Below are 16983 nucleotides of genomic sequence, written 5' to 3'. Positions count from 1 at the left end.
TCTTTTATGATGAAGACTATTGAATTCAAATGGGATTTATTGGAGAGAATTAAATGCAACTCTGAAGATTGGGATCTCGACGAAGGTAAGGAGTCAGGTATAACACTTAAGTTTGATTGTGTTAAATCTTTTAAGGATACCAATGCTTTTCATGAATTTAGCACTAAATATGGACTTGACTCTGAGATAGTAGCTTCTTTTTGTGAATCCTTTGCTACTCATGTTGATCTCCCTAAGGAGAAGTGGTTTAAATATAATCCTCCGATTGAAGTAAAAGTAGTTGCACCTATTAAAGTTGAAGAAAAGATTATCACTTATAATGAACCTGTTGTTCCTACTGCTTATATTGAGAAACCACCTTTCCCTGTTAGAATAAAGAATCATGCTAAAGCTTCAACTGTGGTCAACAAAAGTAATATTAAGACACCCAAACCCCCTGAGAAAATTAAAGTTGAACCTAGTGTTTCTATGGTTAAAGACCTCTTGGCCAATAATATTGATGGGCATGTTATTTACTTCTGTGATGAAGCTGCTAGAATTGCTTGACCTGATACTAAAAATAAACAAAGACCTGTTGTAGGCATGCCTGTTATTTCTGGTAAAATAGGAGATCATTGCTATCATGGCTTATGTGATATGGGTGCTAGTGCAAGTGCAATACCTCATTCCTTATACAAAGAAATTATGCATGATATTGCACCTGCTGAAATAGAAGAGATTGATGTTACAATTAAGCTTGTCAATAGAGATACTATTTCACCAGTTGGGATTGTTAGAGATGTTGAAGTGTTGTGTGGGAAATTTAAATACCCTACTGATTTTCTTGTTCTTGGTTCCCCACAAGATAACTTTTGTCCCATTATATTTGGTAGACCCTTCTTGAATACTGTTAATGCTAAGATAGACTGCAATAAAGATATTGTTTCTATTGGTTTAGGGGATATGTATCATGAATTTAATTTTTCTTAATTTCGTAGACAACCCCATGATAAAGAATTTCCTAGTAAAGATGAAATTATTGGTCTTGCTTCTATTGCCGTGCCTCCTAGTGATCCTTTAGAACAATATTTGCTAGACCATGAAAATGATATGTTTATGAATGAAAGAAGGGAAATAGATGAAGTATTCTTTAAACAGGGACCTATTTTGAAGCACAACTTGCCTGTTGAAATCTTAGGGGATCCTTCTCCACCTTAGGGTGATCCCGTGTTTGAGCTTAAGCCTTTACCTGATACTCTTAAATACGCTTATCTTGATGAGAAAGAGATATATCCTGTTATTATTAGTGCTAACCTTTCAGAGCATGAAGAAAAGAAATTATTGAAAACTCTGAAGAAGCACCGTGCTGCTATTGGATATACTCTTGATGATCTTAAGGGCATTAGTCCCACTCTATGCCAGCACAAAATAAAATTGGAGAAAGATGCTAAACCGGTTGTTGATCACCAATGATGGTTAAATCCTAAGATGAAAGAAGTGGTAAGAAAAGAAATACTAAAGCTTCTGGAGGAAGGTATAATTTATCCCGTTGCTGATAGTCAGTGGGTAAGTCATGTTCATTGTGTCCCTAAGAAGGGAGGTATTACTGTAGTTCCTAATGATAAATATGAAATGATCCCACAAAGAATTGTTACAGGTTATAGAATGGTAATTGATTTCCACAAATTAAATAAAGCTACTAAAAAGGATCATTACCCTTTACCTTTTATTGATCAAATGCTAGAAAGATTATCCAAGCATACACATTTTTTCTTTCTAGATGGTTATTCTTGTTTCTCTCAAATACCTGTGTCAAAATAGGATCAAGAAAAGACAAGTTTTACTTGCCCTTTTGGTACATGTCGTGGTTCTAAGACTGATGGTAGAATAGGGGTATGTATGAGGAGGCAAGATCCCAGCTATGGCGAAGTTGTACACACAAGATTTACGAGTTCATGCCCTTCACGGTGGAAGTAATAGCCCTACGTCTCGGTGCCCGAAGGCGGTCGACTGGATTATATGTGTGTGGTGTTACAGGGGGTGTGAACCCTTGTCCCTGAGGAGGGGGTGGCTTATATAGAGTTCGCCATGCCCCTCCCGCCCTCAGTTACACAAGGTTTTAAGGTACATAAAGATGGGGAGTTTCTGGTAACACTAGCTATAAAGTGACATAAATGACCATTAAGTCTACAGAGTAAACGTCCGACTGTTGATGTTTAGAGTGGCTTTCGATCTTCTGCTGTCGAGTGAATATTGCTATGGTTGAGTGACATTGAGTCTTCCGAGTGGAATGCTTCTATCGAGTGGATGATGGTATCTCTTGAACGCTTCTGACTCTACCCTAGGGGAGGGTGTCTAGGTAAGGCCTATGACTCTACCCTAGGTACATAGCCTCATCATTAGCCCCCGAATGGTTCAGGGTTTGAGTTTAGAAGGAGTTGAAAATACTTCCAACTCAATTTTTGTGCTTCGGAAGCGTCTTGTTAGGCTCAATGAACAACTTGATGGCTTCAACTTCTTTTTTAGTCGCCTTGATCCATTCTTAGTTTGTCGAATGAACTTTTGCTAATAAGCTTCGAGTGTTGATATGAAAGAAATATTTAGTCTGACAGGTTGCTCTGCAGTTCCCGGATCTTGCGCGATTCAAAATTTTGGGAAGTGCGAGGGATGGAGGAGGCCGCAGTAACCGGGATGGATTAGGCAGGGGAGCCTCGATCACCCCGCCGCCTTTTTCACCATGTACCGAGCGAGCGACAGTTGTGGGATTTGACACGATTGACCGGGCCCAGTTGTCAGTCACTCGGAAATGACTCCATATAAGACGTCGGGCTGGGGTATTTTGCATAGTGCACCTCAATTTCTCCTTCTTCCTCCTCTGTTTCTCCACTGCTCCCGTCTCCACTTTCGGTGCCATCGCCCACCTCGAACCCATTCTGCCATGATGGGGAAGGAAAAGAACGCCGCCCTAGAGCGTGCGAAGAAAGCGACGGTGAAGGCGAAGGGGAAGAAGACGAGCCGGGGCGGGTCGTCGTCAAGATCTGCTCTGCCGCGCGGCTGGGTCCAGGGCGACTGGATCCGATCCACGCTCGTGCCGGATGATTTGCAAGACCTGGCCGAGAGTGGGCTGATCGAGCATGATTCCTGGAGGCTTCCGGGGGATGAAACTGAGTCGCAGCCTCAGGAGGGTGAGTGTGTCTTGCTCGCCACTCACGTCGACCGTGGTTTTTCTTTGCGTCCACATCCCTTTTTCCGTGCATTCCTGAACTTCTTCGGAGCTCAACTCCACCATTTCTCTCCCAACACAATCACGTACCTTGCGGCTTATGTCTCCTTGTGTGAGAATTTCCTGGGCTGTCGACCGCACTGGGGCCTGTTTAAGCACATCTTCACATGCCGCTCGCAGAATGTGAAAAAGGCCAATCCGAGTAACGAGAAAACCTAGGTGATCCAGATGTGTGGGGGCTTAGGTACCAGATGAGGGGGAAGAGTGCTTTTCCTGCGAAGAATCTTCCCGAGTCGGTTAGAGGGTGGCAGTAGACTTGGTTTTATTGCAAAGACAAGCCGACCCCTGGTCATTCGACAGGTCTCCCCCCTTTTCCTTGGCGCGAGTCCAGAAACCCACTTCCTGGAGAGTGACTCCAGCAGAGAAGGTGGAGGTGTCCATGTTGATGGAGCGAGTAGTTCAGCTGATCCATGAGGGAGTGGCTGGCATGGATCTGCTCGAGGTATTCCTCAGTCGACGTATTCAACCCCTCCAGGCTCACGATCACTCCATGTGGATGTACTCGGGGATTGAAGATTCCACTTGGATCCATCCGGAGGACGTTGATGAGAAGACGGTGGCACAGTGGGTGCAAAGCATGATAGGGAACAAGGATAATCCCAGGGGGTCCCGAAGAGTTTTACCATTCGACACCAACAACCAACCAAACAAGGTCTATCTCTTATCTCCGAGTGTTTTTCATTCTGACTTGCAGATGCTTACTGAGTCGACCATCCTTTGGTCACTTCTTCTGCTTTGCAGGTTTATACGGAGACGTACTCAATGCCGAACGGGGAGCAAGAGCAGTACCAGGAAGGACAAGAAAGCAGAGGCAAAAGCATGGATTGGCAATCTGATGGAGGAGGATAGGAGGAGGAAAGCGAAGACTCAAGCAGTGGTGAAGAAGTCGAGTCACCGCCTCACAACGAAAAGCGTTCCAAACATAAGCACAACCCAGTGAGTGTCTGTGGCGAAGAAGCTAGGCCGACCGGACAAACTTCCAAGCGCACTCGGACCTCTTCCCATGTGCTGACTGAGAAGGCTCCAAAGCAGCCAAAAGTTGCAGAACCAAAGCCTCGGAAGACCCTGCCCAAGATCAAGATTGACGTCCCCGTCGCTTTTGAGTAAGTGTCTTGCCCCCACTTTTCAATCGAGGACTTGTGCTGTCGACTCTCTTTCTCATTTGTCTGAGTGAATCTTGAAACTTGCAGAGCTGCTACTTCTGGGACTTCTGCTTACAGGGATGGTGATGAGGATGTGGAAGACACGGTCACTTCTAACCCGGGTATGACTTTTGCAAACTTGTCTTTGCTTTCTCAGTCATTTTGTTGGTTGACTGAATTCTAATGATTAATTCTTTTTGCAGCTCCTCCCCATGTCATTTATCTTCCAGATGACGACGATGATGTGCTGCTGAGGCCCAGGAGGAGTAAGAAGGCATCAACTGGCAAGGTGCTCCAGTCGACGCTAGTGATGGAGCCGGTGATCCAGGAGACCAGCGATGCCAACCGAGCTTCTATGACTTTTGCCGTACCATTGTCGAGTGCTCAACTGATCAGATCCCAATCGATACACCGTCTCCAATCTTCACTATGTATCGCATCCCGGAGGACCAAGCAGGTGCTGCCAAGGAGGCCATACGCCAGTCAGGCATCATGATGGAGCAGATGAAGGTGGTTCGAGGGGCCAGTCAAGCTTCTTATGATGCCAGCTCAGCTCTCCAGAGCAACGTCCAGGTTGGTTGACTTCCGACTGAACTCTTATTTTGTCGCTTGTTCTGTTAGGATATGCTACCCGAAAATTCTCCTTGTGCCTCTCTTCGTCAGTCTGCTTTTTGCATTTGTACACCCAATGGGTGTGTAATTTATCACTGAATAGTACTGTTGAATAGGTTTTACTTCTTGAGTCGACTAGATTGTGTCGATTCAGTCTTTGAACCAGTGGGGGCACGCTGAGTGCACCCACTGGGTGTAGTCCCCGAGACCGTAGTTGACTGCGGGCAGTCGACTATGGTCTGAGAATCGTAACTTTCTCATTTGGTCTGAACGGATCATGTCGAGTGTAACTTGAACCAGTGGGGGCACGCTAAGTGCACCCACTGGGTGTAGTCCCCGAGACTGCTGCCGAATGTTTGATTCGGCAGTAGTCTGAGAATTCTTTTCACTTGGGAGTGAATAACCTTTAATTCTGTTTTTTTTTGTTCATTGACTTCAGAAATCTTGTGAGCTCGTCTCCAAATTTTTCGAATTCGAGGAGAAGCAGAGACAACTCAATATTGACTTGGACCTGGCTAAGCAGAACTTGCAGAAGGGCAAAGATGAGACAGCCGGTATGGAAGGTAAAAATTGGTCGATTGTTTATCTTGGCCGACTCACAAGTCATCTGCTCGTTCTTCTATCTAACCCGAGTGCATATCTTTCAGAGAAAATGAAGCAGGCTCTGGCGAAAAAGGACCTCAATCTCGCCGGTGCACAAAAGGAGGCTCAGGAGAAGACTGCACTTGCTGACAAGAAACCGGCCTCAGTGGGCGCGCTGGAAGAAGAAAACACCAAATTGAAGACATCCCTTAACGAGTCCAACCGAGAAGTCACTTGTCTAAAAAAAGACAAAGTGGCTTTGCACGAGAAGATTGAAGGCATTTCTCGCAAGAGAAATGATCTGGAAGATTATCTGGGGGCACTCGCCAAGAAGTTATTCCTCGTGCTTGAAGGTATTCTTTCTTATCCGACTGTTTAGTCATCGTCGACTCACTATGCAACCATCGACTCATTATTTCTATGCATTTGTAGAATTCTGCCAAAACTTTGAGAGGAAACCGGACGGATCGAGACAGGCCTGGACCCCGTCCTTTCCCCTGTTGGTGATGAAGCTGCCATGAACGTGCTCTGACTGGAATCCCATGTTGCCAGTGTTACTTCCTACCTTGCTCGCCTGAAGGTTGCGGTGTCGCGGATTGACTCAACGCTTTGGCCATGGGAGATGCCCCCAGAAGGACCTCGAGTCTTTGATGACTCGACTCAACGCAATCCCTGGCCGAGTGCAAGAGTGGAAGAAGTCATCTGCTCGCTGCGGTGATGACATAGCTCTATCGCTAGTCCGAGTCCACTGCAAGGAAGCCAAGGAGGAGAAGCTAGCAGCGATCAAGGTTGCCAATACCAGGAAACACGACTTCCGGTCCTTCATGGAAACTTTTATTGCTGCCTCCACTCGGATTGCAGATGGAATCGACTTGGAAGAATTCGTCAAGCCTGCCAGTCCTCCCGCGGAGTGAACAAACTTTTTATGATCCGATTAAATTTGCCTCGGTATGCCGAGTGGTTTTTGTAATCGTTTAAACTTCTTTGGGCCTAATGCTCAAGTACCTTGAACTGCGATTTGGAACCTTGTAGGATTTATCTGAACTTGGCTGCCTTTGGATCTTTTGACTCTTTATGTAGAACTTGTTTCTTCAGTTTGAGTTGCTACTGAGTTTGTGATGCAACTCAGTTGAGTGAATCATGGGCAAAGATATTTGGTGTTGCCCATGGCCTGCACCTCGTCATCCTTGCGGATCGGGATGGAGCGGATGTTGTATTTGTGTCGAAGCTCCGAGGACAGATCATGGTCGACCTAAACCTCGCCGCCCTTACGGATAAGGATGGAGTGGACGTTGTATTTATGTCGAAGCTCCGAGGACATATCATGGTCGACCTAAACCTCGCCGCCCTTACGGATAAGGATGGAGCGGATGTTGTATTTGTGTCGAAGCTCCGGGGACAGATCGTGGTCGACCTGAACCTCACCGTCCTTGCGGATAAGGATGAAGCGAGTTATAAAACATAGGCGAGTACTGGGCTGCAGCTAAGCCTCCGAGCGGGAGGGTTGCTCACCACTCGGTAGGATTTTTTATACTTAGGCGAGTACTGGACTGCAGCTAAGCCTCCGAGTGGGAGGGTTGGTCACCACTCGGTAGGATTTTCCATACTTAGGCGAGTACTGGACTGCAGCTAAGCCTCCGAGTGGGAGGGTTGCTCACCACTTGGTAGGATTTTTAATACTTAGGCAAGTACTGGACTGCAGCTAAGCCCCCGAGTGGGAGGGTTGCTCACCACTCGGTAGGATTGTTTTAAACTTAGGCGAGTACTGGACTGCAGCTAAGCCCCTGAGTGGGAGGGTTCCTCACCACTCGGTAGGATTTTTTAAACTTAGCCGAGTACTGGACTACAGCTAAGCCCCCAAGTGGGAGGCTTGCTCACCACTCCGTAGGATTTTTTTAACTTAGGAGAGTACTGGACTACAACTAAGCCCCTGAGTGAGAGACTTGCTCACCACTCGGTAGGATTTTTTAAACTTAGGCGAGTACTGGACTGCAGCTAAGCCCCCGAGTGGGAGGCTTGCTCACCACTGGGTAGGATTTTTTAAACTTAGGCGAGTACTGGACTGCAGCTAAGCCCCCGAGTGAGAGACTTGCTCACCACTCGGTAGGATTTTTTGAACTTAGGCAAAACGGATTCGCAGCTAAGCCCCCGAGTGAGAGGCTTGCTCACCACTCGGTAGGATTTTTTAAACTTAGGCGAAACGGATTCGTAGCTAAGCCCCTGAGTGAGAGACTTGCTCATCACTCGGTAGGTTTTTCTTTTTTATAACTTAGGCGAAGCGGATTCGCAGCTAAGGCACCCACTGGAGGATTTAGAACACTTAAAAAAGGAACAACAATCGTCTAGGAAACTGTGAAACTGTGTCTTTGATAATCAAACTAGAATGTATTTCTTATTACATCTCAACAATCCAAATGCTTAAGTATAAAAGGGGCGGGGCAGCTCCGCATTCCAAGCGCGTGGCTCGTCTTTATTGTGCTCCAGATTGTAGAGGCGATAAGCCCCGTTGTGAAGCACTTTGGTGATGATGAAGGGGCCTTCCCAAGCAGGAGCGAGCTTCTGTGGTTTCTGCTGATCCACTCGAAGAAACAGGTTTCCCTCTTGAAATGCTCGACCTCTCACGTTTCTGGCATGGAATCGACGCATGTCTTGCTGATAGATGGTCGACCGGATCAGCGCCATCTCTCTTTCTTCTTCCAGAAGGTCAACAGCATCCTGACGGGCTTGCTCTGCTTCGGCTTCTGAGAAGAGTTCTACTCGCGGGGCATTATGAGGCAATTCACCCGGAAGCACACACTAGAAAAAAAATACACTTCCGTGATGATACGTGTTTGTCACAGTAGGTCGCATTTTCTATCATGCATGTACATCCATGACAATTTTATGACAGAATCAAGATAGTCATACATGTGCTGTCGTAGAAGTGTGCCATGGCATTACCAAAATTATCATCATGGAAGTGTCCACTTCCATGACGATAAATCCCGCGTCACAGAAGTGCTTTCGTCAAGGGTGACTGACACGTGGCATCCACCGTAACGGAACACCGTTAAGCTATCGGGTCGGGTTTTGGATCCGATAACCTGTTAACAGCCCCGACCAATGGGGATGTTCCACGTGTAAAATCATCATTGGCTGGAGGAAACACGTGTCGGCTCATCGTTGGGACAAATGGCATCCACTCATTGGACAGAAGGCGCCTATGATACGTCGACACGTGGCACGGCCCAACAGAGGCCCATTCCTGTGAAAAGGCCGGCCCGTTTGACTTGGTCAAAAGGTGGCGGGCCGGCCCATGTAAAGCCTATTAACGGCCTATTCGCATATAGCCCATTTACAGCCCGCTAACCCAAGGCCCGTTATGCCCTACCCGAATTAGGCCCAGTAGTGTCATCTGGGCCACCCAATATGATTCCAGCCCATTTTCACTTCTGGCCCATGTATGGCCCATGACATCTTTCGGTCCATATGAGGCCCTATGTAACTCTTGGCCTATTAACGGCCCGTGGTGAAACTGTCTCATAATGAACAGTGTATCACTTTACACCCATTAACGGCCCGTGGTGAAACTGGCCCGTAATGAACAGTGTATCACTTTATACCCATTAACGGCCCGTTATTCTGTTGGGCCGTTTCCAGCCCATGTTATCTTTCGGCCTTTTCAGAGCCCATTTATTCTTGGGCTCATTTCCAGCATTCGTTTACTTACGGCCCGTTACTGTCATTTTCTGCTTGTGGGCCAAATTCAGCCCGTGGTTACAGTCGGTCCGTTTGTGGTCCGTTAATACATTGGGCCATTTTCATAGCGTCATCAAATACGGCCTATTAACGATGGCCCGTTATGGTCGGCCCATGAACGGACGATTCCAACTCTAGCCCGTTTACGGCCATAATGCGGTCTGTTTGGCCCATGTTTGGCCAATTGATCATACAGCCAGTATAAGGCCCATTGATGATACGGCCCGCAGAAGGCCCATTGTTTCTACGGCCCATAGAAGGCCCATTGTTTCTACGGCCAGTAGGAGGCCCAGTGTCACTACAGTAAATATTAGCCCATGGTTATTGTGGCCTAGTTTTAAAAAATAGGTTATTGCAGCCACTAGCTAACCGCGGAAAAAGAACTGCAATGACTACAAGCAAACAAATAAACAAGACAACAAGGAAATAAATAAGCAAGCAACTAACGCTAGTCTATCACGGCTATTACACATCACTGGGCATCAAAGTTCGCCACCAGTGCAAATATAGGGAACAAAGCAGCATATCATATACACTGGTTGTCAAAGTTGGCGACCAGCGCAAATAAACGCCGCAGCAAAACAAATCCAGAACTGAAACCACTTCAGAAGATCTCAAGAAACAATATCCTGGTTACCCATAATGCTGGCAAGATGCTTAGCAAGCTTATTAACATTCTCTTGTTTGGCGCTTAAATCCTCCAGCGCTTGCTATTGCACCAGAAAATATGCATCTGAATTCTGCAGGGACTTCCTCAGTCCTTCAGCTTCCTGTCGCAGCACATCTGATCGATGTCTTTCAACTTGAAGTTGAGACTCAAGAAGACGAACTGATTCAGGCAGCGAGTTCGAAGAGCTTATGCCAGCAGTAGTGGCCAGTAACTCGAACACTACATCAAGACAAGACTTTTGGATTCCCTCACTGTCGTCAAGATAGTTTTTATCAGCTTTCTTGAAGACCAACAGGGATGTCTCACTATCTTGAACCTTATCTGCATTACTTCCTTTACCATTGGATAACGCGGTACTGTTCTCCAATATTTTGTTCGCATTCTAAAAGAGAAACAAGCAGACACATCACATGTTTACCATGTTGTATATGAAACTCATTTTGGTAAATGAGTTCAGTAGTAAAGTGGACAAGATAACAACATGAAACAAACATATATCTATGTACCATGGTCACTTTATGGTCTATATCATTCTAGTTTTTGTTGCCAAATCAAGATAGAGACACAGTTCAAATAATATTTGTTCAAGACAAAGCAGAATAGACAGAATATAAGTGTGGGTAACTATAGAGCAATAACAACACTTGTAATGTGCATGACATGAGAACATAACTGTTTATTCAATTGAAACTGAAATCAACATACAGAAGGTTACAACAGCAAACCTGTTAAAGAAACAGGTTTAAAACATACCTGTTGCGCCATTGGAGTTTCAATTCCATCCTTCAAATTCGAAAATAGTTGGTATGAGTAAATACAGTAATGCAAGAGCAAAGGAGTATGAACCAATGCTACATAACCTGACCTGAGAACAAATCTTCTTCTCCTTTAAGCGTTGAGTTGGGATTCGGAGTGGTGGTCCTCGTGCTTTGGGCACTGCAGTTCCCTTACTAATTGCTCGTGTTTGGGTGCTCTGTGGTGGAGACGGTGCTGTGTCAACTGGAACTGGGTTACTATCTGCCGGGGTTGGGGTTAGAAGGGGTGTAGCTGGTTCTCTGTCCAACTGGGTAGGGGTACAATCTGCGAGAGTCTGGGTTATGTGTTGTGGATCTGGTCCTTGGGCAAGTACAACCGTGGTTCTATCTGCATCAACTGGTAGCACTATATTTTCTGAAGACCGTGTTGTTACTCCCTTAGATACTGCCATCACGCTCTCCAATTCAAATGGTTGATAAACAAGAAAAGTAATTGAAAGTATAGACATTGTATGATAGACAGGTGCAATGGATAGTGTGGAATAAAAGAGGGCATGAAATAATTCATATTTATGTTGTCTAACCAAACAGGATAGCATGACACAATTTCACATATATGATGGCTAACTAAACAGGATAGCATGACACAATTTCACATATATGATGGCTAACTAAAAAAGATGGAAAGACATAGTTCAAAATATGAGACTATGTAAACAGGATGACATGACATAACTATATAATGTGTTTATTAAATAGGTTGGCATGCCATAATTCACATACATTCACGGATAGAATGCCATAATTCAAAATATGATGACTGTAAACACTAAATAGGATGAGATGATATAACTATATGATGTCTTTATTAAATGGGTTGCCATGCCATAATTCAGATAGATGATGTGTATGTACTATGTAAACATGATGGCATGATATAATTCAAATATATGATTTATATAGTAAGCAAGTAAGCAGATGGCAATCCATATATGATGTAAAAACTAAGCAATGCAAGACCACATGCATGACATGGGTAATATAACCCTGCCAAGTTTGAGCATAGACCTCAGGGGGGAAAATATGACTGGTCATCAGTCTCTGAATCCTCCTCTGAGGAGCTCTCTGTAACCAGCAAGATGTCTGCTTCAGCAGGTAGCATTGTCTGCTCTGAATACCTTGTTTTCACTCCAGATACTTCCATCAACGCTTCAAATGGCTGATGCACAGGAAGAGTAGTTGAATATACAAACGTTGTCGACAAATGGAACATGTAATACAAAAAAATGATAGCATGATATAATTCACATACATGATGATTGGCTAAACAGCATGGCATTGCATAATTCACATATATAATGCCTTTGCAACAAGATAGCATTGTATAATTCACATATATAATGTTTTGCAACAAGATGGCAATGCACAATGCACATATATGGTAATTAGACACTGAACAGGTGGCATTCACACAAAGCATGTCTAAACTAATCAAATGACATAGCAATGCGAGACAGCATACGCACGATATGAGCAACATAACCCTACCAAGTTAGAGCATACACCTCGGGGGGGAATAGGACTGGTCATCTGTCTCTGAATCCTCCTCTGAGGAGCTATCCGTAACCAGCGAGATATCCACTTCGTCGGATAGCATACTCTGCTCTGAAGACCTTGTTTTCACTCCAGAATTTGCCATCACCATGTCAAATGACTGATGCACACGAAGAGCAGTTGAATGTACTAACATTGTTGACAAATGTAATATGTAACGAAAAAAAAGGATGGCCTGATATAATTTACATATAAGATGACGTGCTAAGCAGGATGGCATTGCAAAATTCACATATATGATGCCTGGCTAAACAAGATGGCGTTGCATAATTCACATAAACGATGAATAAACTAAACAGATGGTATTCGCACAAAGGATGTCTAAACTAAGCAGATGACATATTTGATGTATAAAGTAAGCAATGCAAGACACCATATGCATGATATAACCAACATCAGCATGCCAAGTTTCACGGGCGAAGCCTCTGGCCACTGCACCTCCTGAAGCCAGTGTGCAGTCTGAAGATCTCTCACGCATCTCCGAGTCTGCCAAAGTGAAGAAGCACATACAACCCACCGGTTAAGCACTGACCCCTGCTGCTGTTTTGCGAAATGAGAATGACGCCATTGATCTGTCCAGCGACGACGATCTTGGCGATGACGCTCTTGAGCAGTTGATCAAGAGCAAGCAAGAGGCGGAAATCTTCAATGAGCTTCCTCTCTTTGATGTGGAAATCTTAAACAAGTTCATTGATGAGTGGTTTGACAGCCCAAATGTCAGCTTTGATGATCTTCAGCTTCCAATTGGCCTCAGCGTCGCCTTCCACAGAGCCATTTCTCCTGAGTTGGCTCTAGCTCAGAAAATTGTTGAGCTAAAGCATAAGATCGATTATGAAAAGGCTCAGTTTAAGAAGCACATGGCCAAGCTCAATGTTGAAGACATTCAAAACTTCAAGGTCATGATGCATGATCTCAAGGAAGCATTCCACAAGAAACGTGAAGAAGCCAAAGGTTCTCGTGAGCGCATGAAGGATCTTGATGCCAAATGTGTTCAAGGATACAATGAAGATGAAAAGCGCAAGGCTTTGGGGCGACCAGGCATCGACCCCCGAATGGCTGCCAAGAAGAAGAAGAAGCCAGCTATGGCAGAACCCGAAGCATCAGGGCAGGAAGAACCTCGCATTGTCTTCCCAGCCAGTCTGACAGGCTCGAAGCCTAAGGTCCCCACAGTGGCTTCAGAACTCAAGAAAACAAGGGCAGCTGAAGCCGAAGCCAGAAAACGCAAGACCAAAGCCACCACTGATGATGCTCCCCCAACCAAGAAACGGAAAACAAAGAAGAGAGACCGGGCTGCTCCCACAGAGCCCCTTGATGTCAAGCCAATCTCAGTGGCTCGTCCTGCGTCCGAACATCGAGAGCGACAGTTGATAGTTCATGAGCCTGCTTCCACAAAGGCTCCTGAAGCTGAAGACAATCCAGCTGTTGACCCCACCGCAGCTGAAGACATTGGTCCTCATGACAATGTTGAAGATGATGAAGTCCTTCCTCAGATCGAGCGCAATTTGGTATCATCGCCTGTGCTCACGCACATCGAGCTCATCAGCATTGGTCATCCTCTGACGCCAACTGCTCAGGATGCATCGTGGGCTGATCACCCACAACAACAAGACACTCCAAGTGCTCCCTAACCACAAGATGACGATGACTTTGAGGCCCTGCCGACTCCATCTCCACAAGCGTCGCCAGCGTTTCGCAGGCTTCGCAAAGGATCAAGGCCCCAAGTCACTCCAACTGTGCACGTCTCTGAGTCTGAAGCCAAAACGGCTGAAGATATTCCGGCTCCATCAGCCAACGAATAAGAAGAACCACGTGATGAAGAAAGAGTTACTACACCACCAACCATTCCTGAAGCTGTTCTCGAGGAGAACATGTCCAACCCTCCAGCTCCTGAAGTGGAGGTTATCAATACTAGGCAGCCACCAACATCAACACTGAAGCCAATGACGTTGTCATGGCTGAAGCCAATGTGGCGCCTGAGCTAATGTGGTGCCAGAAGTGCAACCACCTGAAGCAAATGTGGCCCCTGAAGCCAATCTGCACCAAATGTAATCATTCCTCCTGAAGCTCCTGTGCCCTTGCAGCCCATGTCAACGAAAATGCCAATGCTCCTATACCCCCTCCAAGACCTCATACTGTTGAGCTGGCATTTGATCGTGGTCAGCCTGTTATGGTCCGCTGGCCCATTCTGGTTCCTCCACCTGCTGCAGGTCGACAATTTGACTATCATGTCGAGCACAGACCTCAAGTCCAGAAGCCCAAGCCAAGACTTCCAAGATTCCCAGGCACTGCAACTTCACATGGGGTCTTCAATGTGAATGGCTTCGTGGCACATAACACCTTCTTCAACAACGCCAAGAACCCTTACTCCAAACCTCGCATTTCATCGGATCGGTTCTGGAGGTATCAGCATCGCAACTACTATTCATGCGTCTTATACAATCAAGGGCGCATATTTCCACATATGTGTCTCGACACTGAAGCGTTGGATTGCTTCAGAGACGTTGGACTCCTGCAATTTGTCACAGACAAGGAACACTGGAATGAAGAGCTTCTGTTACAGTTCTATGCAACTCTTCACATTTGAGGCTACAATAGGGATCCAAAGACTTGGGTCCTTGAGTGGATGACAGACAATGTCCATCATGAAGCCAAAGCTCTTGATATCATTGAGCTCACAGGTCTGCCCATTCCTGGTGAATACTATGAACCAGGTTGTCAACAACACCAGAATGCTTTGGAGAGCATTTTCCAGAAGCCAGAACCCAACATGAGCCAAATGCTGAGCATGATGAAGTCTTTGCCCCATGATGTTGAATACCCATCTGAATTCTTTGTTGAAGACCTAGAGTATCTGCCTCGCACCATTTATCATATCATCAGAAAAACTCTATGGCCTGTCAAAGGACATTCATCTGCAGCGAAGCTTGAAGGAGCAATGAAGACTTTGGTTTTCTATATCTTCAATGGCATTAGCTTCAATGCTCAAGACTTATTCATCAGACAATTGGCTGCATCTGGCTCCGACATTTTTGGTCTGAAGTTCTATGCTCCATGGGTAATGTGTCTTATCATGCTGCACTCTGCCTTCAACTATCAGCCGTCTGCGCGCAATCATCTTGTATTCTTGCCAGAGGTTGATCTGTCTGTTGAAGCTATTTACCCAGAGCCTGCTAAGGATCCGATTTATCTTCACAATGTTGATCGTCAAAGCTTCACCCAGCCCATTGAAGGAGTTCAAGTAGTCTCTCGTGTCTATCCTTTGGCTGGTAACACACGTGCCCCTCGCGCTCAAATTGACGCCACTGGAAGCACCATTGCCCAAAGGCCTCAGAAGCGATCTCATGTTCTCAATGACCGAGAGATTCTCGTCGCGCTACATCAGAAACAGGATAAGCATCATAATTGGCTTAAGCGTCAGATGCAAAGCCTCTTGGTGGACGTCAATCGCATTCGCAATCTTGCCACCAAGAATGCCTTTGTTACACATGAAACCTGTCGGAGGTCTTGGAAGAGTTTGACATTGCTAAGTGCTGAAGCTGATCTGCAAGACAATGGCTTCACAGAAAGATTCAAGTTTGACTCAAATCCTCCAAGGAATGCTCACTTGCATTGGACTCCCTCACTTGAAGACTCTGACTATTCGTACTCAGCTACGACGGTGAATGCCAGAGTCATTGATGACCAAGATGATGCCACTTCACCTCCTCCAACTTCAGCGCATGTCGACACTGCACCACGTTCTTCTGCACCACCGGACCTCAACAACGACCCTGCTGCCTCGCCTGCACCTCATGGGAACGAGTAGGCGCTCTATGTCTTCAAACCTTTTTGGTCCTTACTGACAAAAGGGGGAGAAGCATATGAGTTGATAGTCTTCAAGCAGGTCCATATGGGTGGTTGCTTTACTTTTTGCTACTTTTTGCCAAGTGTTTACAACTCTCGCTTTTTGATACATTTGGTTATTTGATTTGTAACACTTAAACTCGATGGTTGTCTGCTACTTATTTGCTATTCTATGATGCGATGATAAATTCCGCATGTGCGATGATAACTTCCGCACTTAGGTCATTTTGCAGACATCCATTTTTCATTATGCATGTCATTATCTTCGTTATATCAAATCATGCATGATGAATTTTCATCATAAGTTGAAGAGGATCTCCACAAGTACAACCTGCCATGTGCATTTGCATTCCAAAAGCAAATTACTTATATGCACATCTTCAGGGGGAGCCTTTGCCACTAATGAAGACAATACCCTATCCTTTACAATTTCACATATTTTATTCCCCATTGAAAACTTCAACCAGTTTGTCATCAATCACCAAAAAGGGGGAGATTGTAAGTGCATCTAGTGCCACCCCTAGTTGGTTTTGGAGTATTGACGACAAACCTGGTTGAGGGAATAATGTGTTTGTGAGAATTGCAGGATAACACAGGTAGAAGTCCCTCATTGATTCGGTTTTCCTACCAGAGATGACCCCTAAAAATGTATGAAGACATTGAAGTCAAAGGTGGTATGTGAAGACATTCACATTGAAGACTGTGACAAGAGAAGACATTGCGTGAAGACTATGGAGCGCGAAGACTTAGTTGTTTCATCGTTCC

This window comes from Triticum urartu, chromosome 3A, assembly GCF_056163025.1.
Source record: "Triticum urartu cultivar PI428250 chromosome 3A, HENAU_Tu73, whole genome shotgun sequence".
Taxonomy (NCBI): domain Eukaryota; kingdom Viridiplantae; phylum Streptophyta; class Magnoliopsida; order Poales; family Poaceae; genus Triticum; species Triticum urartu.
Note: the sequence above shows the minus strand (reverse complement) of the source record.